This window comes from Amblyomma maculatum, chromosome 8 (assembly GCF_055883805.1).
Source record: "Amblyomma maculatum isolate TAMU_Amacu chromosome 8, ASM5588380v1, whole genome shotgun sequence".
Lineage (NCBI taxonomy): Eukaryota > Metazoa > Arthropoda > Arachnida > Ixodida > Ixodidae > Amblyomma > Amblyomma maculatum.
The window spans coordinates 26,165,608-26,173,552 of record NC_139351.1 but is presented as its reverse complement, the minus strand read 5'-3'; the positions used below and the strand labels follow the sequence as shown (position 1 = coordinate 26,173,552).

The 7,945-nt window shown below is 42.1% G+C and overlaps 1 pseudogene; it reads left to right on the top strand.

The window, feature by feature from the left end:
• Positions 1 to 828: 828 nt before the first annotated feature.
• On the top strand, positions 829 to 5,194 carry LOC146180778 (uncharacterized; annotated as a pseudogene).
• Positions 5,195 to 7,945: the final 2,751 nt, after the last annotated feature.

The following is a 7,945-nucleotide window of genomic DNA, read 5'->3' as shown; positions in this document are numbered from 1 at the left end:
ATTTTCTATAGCCGACCATAGAAAGGATTTTCTATAGCTGACCAAAGGAAGTTTTTGTATGGGCATTGAACTGATTAGTTGCAGGAGGTGGTTACGGAAGCACAAGGTGCAATACTTTGGATTTTTTTATTGGGAGCTCAAGTTCCTGGGCTGCGTCCCCATAAACGACCGTTCTCTACTGAAGGAGATCAGCTGACCCTCTCGGTACATTTGAAAAGGTAACATCTCATCTGCATGGACGGAAGGTATATCAAAGCTTGGAACAAAATTTCGCATTACTGAGAAAAAATTATCTTGAAACAGTAAGAAAACTTAATGCAATGTTATATTAGGCAAAGCAAACAAGCCCATCGCACACCAGTGCACAGTGAAATAACCAAATTGCTAGCACGCTTATAATGTACCAATGCAGGAGTGTGAACTTAAAAAATGGCGTGTTGTACATATTTGGGGCACCAGTCTGTCACAGGCTGTGCTCGCAGGCTCTGAAGACATTCAGCTTCTTAGCAGCATTGACCTGTAAGTCCCTGCAATGGGTGGAATATATCAATTTTAAACATATACAAAAGGCAGCGGTTGCTGTAGTTGAGAACACAATAGAAAATTCACTTTCCTTGACAGTGTCAGCTAAATAACAACTCTAGCAATGCTTCATGACAGGTCTGCATGTTAACATGATAGTGTTAAAAATTTCCATTCTTCAGAAAATTTGGCGTCGGTGTTGTTGCCGTAGCGAGTGAAAAAACACCGGCAAGGATTTTGGCAGGTATTGGCATGGCCATGCATTGACTGGGCGTTGGGTTGTGTGATGTCACAAGACCACACGACATGGGCCAGTTTGCAGGCACTGCCATCTCGGGTTTCATCTTCAAGATAGAAGGGTGAGATCAGAATTCAGCCTTCCAAGAATCTTGAGGTAGACACACTATTCCTGAGCCACACAGGCACATTTTTACGGCTTGGTTAAATCAGCAAGTTTTTTTTTTTTTTCAGGGCTAGTGAGTTCTTGTTTTCCAAGTGGAATTCTTTTTAGCGTGACACATAACGGGGAAAAGACATAGCGCCTGTCTTGTCCCCTTTATGTGTTGCGCTAAAAAGAATTCCACTTTGAGAAAGCTTGGCTAAAATGGGGATTTATATTTACAGGGCTCCTTGATTTTGCTGCACTTTCTGCACTAGACCGCAAAAGTGTCATGCCGGTGCCGAGCCAGTTCTTCCGACGCGAGTGCAGCCTGGCACTAGCACTCTCGGTGGAGCGGCCAAATCGAGTGCAAAAGTTCAGAAACGTTAGTCTGTTCTGGGTGTGTGTGTTTGTCAAGATTCTGATAGTTCTATTGAATGCTGTACATTTGTTTAAAATGGCGCATCTCGCTTGTCAGCGGCCATATCAAACTTGTCAATTCCAAAGTCATAATTTAAGAATTTGACTCCATCCTTTCTGTTGCATTGTGCAGTGGTGCAGGCCAGCCGAGTCTTGGACTTAGAATTCAAGGTTATTTAGGCTGTCACTGTTAAACTCACGCTCACTGCTGGTGGGCGGTGGCCACGGAGTGATGGTGACAGCCTGTGGTGTGGGCAGACTTAACAAGTGAAGGCATGGGCTAACTGCATGATGACCTCAGAACTAGCCACTACTGTAAGCAGATGCCACTCAAGCTGCCACATGCTGAATGCTCAAGCATTCAGGAAAAAAATGAATGTGTCGCTGCCAAGTCATCACGGACGTTTTGATCGCCCATAAAAACAGTTGTGATGGCCAGTAAGGTTAAAGCTGGACAATTTTAACTTACGCGCACATTATCTCGGTCACATTTGTGCTTGAAATAATGTGATGCAACTTTATGCCTCTAGTGGGTATGGTGCACGTGATGGCCTGCCATCACTGCTATACTCCTACTATACCACTATACAACTCCTACTATACCACTGCTACATTTCAGCATTCAGTCGTAATAAAAACTACTGAATGCAGCTTTCTACGCTGCACAAGCTGCAGAGTGAGTTTTCATCATAGCCATTCACTCCGAAGGATGAAACCACGAAACAAGAGTGCCATCACTCAGGCATTTGCACTTTTTCGTTATATTCTTGTGGTGTCCTACACTAAAATGCATAATGTTTGACGTCTGGTTGGGGCAGTAGAGATTTTGTTCACGCGCCTATTAATGGTAACGGCACTAAACTACATAGGCCCCAATCAGCACATGTGCATTTTCCTCTTGTGCATTGTCCAGACGAGTTTCCATATTAACGAGGCATAAATACTTTGAAAATATTTGGTCCCCAGAAAAATTGTCCATAATTTAAGTAGTCTATATTAACGAGGGTTGTATTAACAAAGCAGGACTGCAGATGTCACAAAAAATAATTTGTTGATTGTATATTAAAGCTGGTATATTGTTGAATATATATCAGTTAGAGGGCATCATGGCAGGTTATGCAAAGATCTCTTTTGTATCAACAAGACCATACCAGCGCACAATCAGTACAACGTCTCTGGGACATTCAACCCGATAGACCAAACCAAACCTTATATTTTTGCTTGCTTACGTGCAACAGCAGTAAGTGCTACATGTTCATTACTACAAAACAGAAGCCTACTGCAGAATGTTGTTTCTATTAGGCACCCACGTTGGTGACAGCAAATAAATGTCCTAGCAGAATGTTTTTTCTCGTGACTCGAGCTCGGCCAATGAAAATCAAATCTGTGCGCTTTGCTTCAACATTTCCCACATTTGTTGTTCAAACGCTTTGATTATTCAGTACTGTTTTGCATTTTGCAGATGTCCTGCGTGACAGTGGGCTCTATGAAAAGCTGTTGGATCTGGTCCAAGGTTCGATCTTCACAATCTATGGGACGCAGCCTACTCCCTGCGTCCCCACTCAGCCAACAACAGCTGTTTAACAGTTCCATGAGCACTGTTCGTCAAGCCGTTGAGTGGGGGTTTGGGAAAACTGTCACCCTTTTGCATTCTTGGATTACAAGAAAAATCATAAGTTGTTACTGCAAAATGTTCCTAAAATGTATAAAGTGGCAACCATACTTGGCAACTGTCGCACATGTTTGTATGACAGCCAAATCAGTGAGTTCTTTGGTTTTCGCCTGCAAACTCTGCAGGAGTATTTAAAGCCAGCTACCTGAGCATTTGGAGTTCCATCAGCATATTACATGAAATCTTTTGTTTGCAAACCTGACCGCAAGTAGTTCCTTTTCAATTGGAGCATTACTGCTGGAGGGTGTAAGAGCTGTTGGAAGCATACACCATCAATCAACAAGTTCAACTGTCCGCTATTTCAACTAATCGCATGCTCACTAATGCCCCTTGACATTTTGAGAGAATTTGATCTTCTTATGAGACCTCTTACACAAAGTAATCATTAAGGTCAAACCTAGCTAGAGCTTTTCCTTGTGCTTTAGGCAATATTCTCATTATGCATGTCAGCACTGCCCCTGGGGTTTGCTCCGTTGTTCTCGAAGTGTGTGGATGCTCTCAAAATAACATTAAAATAGGATTGGCTGTGTTGAGATTCTTTTCAAAATCAAACTTGTTAGGGAAGTTTTTTTTTACTGTGGCATACCATTTAGCACCCTGTGTTGCAGTTTGCATTTGACTTTGTGTTCTGTTGTGCTGTGTGTTTAGTGTGGAGTGGACACAGGAGTGCTTAGTTTTTTCAACCAGGAGCTTGAAATATATTCCGGAAAATGCTGGAAAATCTTTGTGCTGCCTGTGTGACAGTGCCCGCTAATAAATTATTTTTGTCTACTCTGCATGGTTCAGGATATTGTTGTGTGTCAGCACATGTTACCTCTGTTTCCTGGCAGCAGAGAACCTTACGGTGAATGAATTTTCACCATTTGAGCATGTAGCACTGTACCACAAGGAAAAGTGGTAAGGTAGGCTTTAAAATCAGTATGCAGAAGACTAAGGTAATGTTCAACAGCCTCTGGAAGGAACAGCAGTTTAGGTTAGGTAGGGAAGCACTGGAAGAAGTAGGTGAATATGTTTACTTAGGACATGTAGGACAAAATTAATGATAAGAAAAAAGAGTAATTTGTTTGTATTGACTGTTAAAGTATATTGCTAAGTCATATATCATTGGATAGCTTATGCAGAGTATATAATTGCACTAAAGTAATAATAGGTCCTAATTACTAACTGGTAATTGGGTAATTGTGAATAAATCTCGGCTTGAAGCTACACCATGAAGTCATATATTATTGTATAGCTTAAGTGAAATATATCTGCGCAGTGCCAATTGTAAGCCCTAATTAATTACTGTTATTTCGATAACTCATTAAAACTGAAATTTATGCTACAACATCAAGTCATTATTGTTCGAAAACTTGTTTGAGTATAATTTCACTGAAGTATTCTAGGTCCTAGTTGCTATTATTTATTGCTTTAATGAATATTTGAACTTAATGCTAACTTTAAGCATCAAGTTGTATGTCATTCGATAACTTATAGTGATTATGAGCACTACAGTAATTGCTGGTTTCATTTAACAAGCATTAAGCAGTTAAATGTGGTTACTAATAGAGCTTTAGCCCACTGTAGCAAATCATATATCATTAAAATGTTCTCAATGAGTAAAACCCGACATCCTAACACCACAGAATGGAAATACTAGCACTTACTGCTATGAATTCCCAGCCCGCAAAGAGACTAAGTGCACATGGTAATTTATTTATCATTGGCTGTATGTGACACTTAATATCTAAAGTGAAATGTTTACAATTTGCTTACAATAAATTACATTAAAGTTTACATGAAGTATTTTGGTAAATTCCTGAGCCGGTTTCCATTGGCGACGGTGTCTTGGTGGAAAAGTCTACTCTAGATCGGCTGCGTACCCACTGCAAAAGAGCACCGGCTAAATTTGCTAGGGGCCTGATGCGAGCACTGTTCACTGAAGATGAACTCAGAGGAAAATCTCTCTACGGCAAGGGAACCAACTCAAAAAAGGATGCACCATGCAAATAAGCTCTGGACCCTGTTCGGGTAAATGCTATCATCGGTAAGCACGACACTGTAGCAAATTGAGCATATGACCAGCGAATGCCATCTATGTGGGACTGATTTAATTAATTGCAAATTCTCTATTTTCAGGTTACACTTGTGGCAGTTTTGACATCACAGTGGTGCAGCTTAAGAACAGCCTGTCGTCGATGCTTTCCCGTGAAATTAAATAAAATGCAAAGTTTTGCATTAGCTCTATGTGAGACTCTGAAATCAGTTATTTCAAAGCATTCTGGGGCATTTCCAGTCTCAATCGCTATAACATTGATTCTCCATATTAGCTCCGAGAGCGAACACTGGCGCCGCTGCGATCGCCGCAAAATGACGTCACGGCAAGGACTCCGCCAGCCGGGCTGCTGCTAGCCTCCCGGCCGATACCGGCTCCTTTCGTTCGTTTTCGCTCGCGAATAATCATGGTGACTTATTGCTCAGTGCGCAGTGAAAATCACGGAAGAAAGCCGGTGTAAGCATCCACTTTACCCAAAGTTGTTCAAAATGAAGGAGGTTAGATTGATAAAGTTAAGAATTGGGAAGCAACCGTCGCCATTGCCACTAGTGTGCAGTAAGCACTTCAAAAAGGAAGACTTTGTGTAGCCGGTGTACAAGATACTAGGTGAGCCGTACGTGTAGCGACGCTTTTACGGGCTGTTTGCCAACTAGTCTTTTTTTTTTTTTTTAAGTTATCACTGTACAAGAACAAAACTATTGCCAGACGCTGTTCCACCCGTCAACCTTCCCGTGCGTCCTAGCGATGCAAGGCGATCGCTCCCGGGATCGACGAAGCGGCGGCGTAAGTAAATCAGCCATTGCTCAAACTTTCGTTTCCTCGATCTTTGTGTCAGTGAGTGCTAAGACATTTTAGCGGAATGTCCAAGCTGAATCAACTGGGACCGTGCTTAAGTTTTTGTTTGAAATGTGTCTCACGGCAGTGGTGTTCCCGTGTACATTCATGCCGCGAAATTTGACACAGTCAGCACAGCTGTGCTGGTCTTTTTGTTTGAATGCTGATATTTTCAAGAATTTTCAAGACATGGGGCGCAGATTCAATGCAACGCGTCTCTAAAAACCGCACTTCAGTAAGGGTTGTGATAGGGAATTTTTTTTTTCGGGCTCCGTGAAGCCCTGCCTTAGCTACGTCTCAGACTTGTGTGCTATGCAACAAGCGTGACTTTATTTAAAGTGCACGTGATGTGCAGCTGCTCTGCGCTTTTCTGAGATAATGCCCAAACTTCGTTAAGGCCTTGTTTCAGTGTTTTTTGAGGCTGTAGCCTGAATCACTCTATCTGATTCCAGGTGAAAGAGGCGTTCCCGCAAAGTCGTACCAGTTCTGCGCACACGCAGAGGCTTTGACAGCACACAAGAATGGGGACAGTAGTGAAGATTTGAGCGCCGTTTCCATGGACGATGCTGCACGACTAGAAGAGGAGGTGGAAGTTATAGATTGAGACGGTATGTTTACCTATGGATACGCTATGCGGCCACTATTCCTTTGTGATGATTCACATTGACGCGAATGATTTTTATCAAGCATTCAGGGAAAAGAAAAACATTTATATATCCCGGATTGTCTTTAGTCCTGACCATGAAACTGAAATACATGAGTAAGCTAGAATCGTGATAAATTATCGGCTTTTGCTTCCTCAACACTACTGTTGATCAAAACAAACAATTAATACCTTAAACAATCTCTATATTACTGCAGTAAATTCGAGTGGAGAGCTTGTTACAACATAAAAATGAAGTAATGAAACCACAAGTCATCCGTAGATACACGAGGAATATTCTTTTATCTAGCCACGTCACCAAATGTACATGAAAATACTGCATTTCAACCTTATCACTCTAAGCATAATGTTACCCTAAGAGCAAAGAAGGACTGGCCTGTTTAAACAAGACCCATTTTTCATCCTCTTAACATATGGATTCAATGAGCTGTTTGTAGTATTTAACAAAACGAAAAAGTTTTCAATGCGTGACGGAAATTTAGTGATATCTCTGTAACTGTAAAGAGTGGTTTAGATGGCATAATAATTGTTTTTTTTTTCCTCAAGGACCAACACACAGCGCTAACCAACGCACAGGAAGTTCTGAAGGTATGTAATAAAGTTTTATACACTGTTTGCCTGTTTCCCCCGCAGCTGTTTTTTTTTTTTGACAGAGCTTGCGCTTTTTTCTTTTCAGGAGTTACCGTGAAGGTTCGGAAGCTTTTCAAGGACGCTGGAATTCAGCTCAGCGCGAGTGACATCTTCAAGCAAAAACAGCTAATAACGGCTGAAAAATCATTGATGAAAGTGGTTTCTCTGCTTCACTAAGGCAGCGATTTGTTTCGCACGCTTTGTCCACATAGGAATTTATGCTCCTCAGTGAAAGGGAGACTGGAAAGAAATTTTCAAATTAGCAGTGCCCCCAAGACATCCCATGCGCGCACGCCTTCGGCTCATTAGGCAGAGGCGAACGGAATGACAGAAATGTTTACGGCACGGTTAATAACTCATATTTCTGGCCATCAAAATGCACGTTGCTCTTGGCAAATCATGCGTAATTGCTTCTCAAAAATGCTCGACAAGTAAGATGATTCTAATAAAGTTTTAATCAGTAGCCTCTTCTAAATAAAAATCCGTGCACGAATTTCGCAGCGCGCAGTCCATAATGCCCGCTGTAAGCAACGTCCACAGCAAAAGGGTACAAATTTATCGCGTCGCAGGCATATAGACCTAACTTCATGGTTGTATTACATTCGTAATACAATCATGAAGATAGTGACTCCGCGCACATCATCAGTTTCAAGGGACGACGCACGAAAGGCTCCTGCCGCGGCGACGACACCAGCTGCGCCCGTCGCGGCGAGCGCTCGGACACACGCGAGACTTGCGCTCACCGCGACGAGCCCATGTTTCGTGTTTTGAAAGCAAGAGGAATCATGA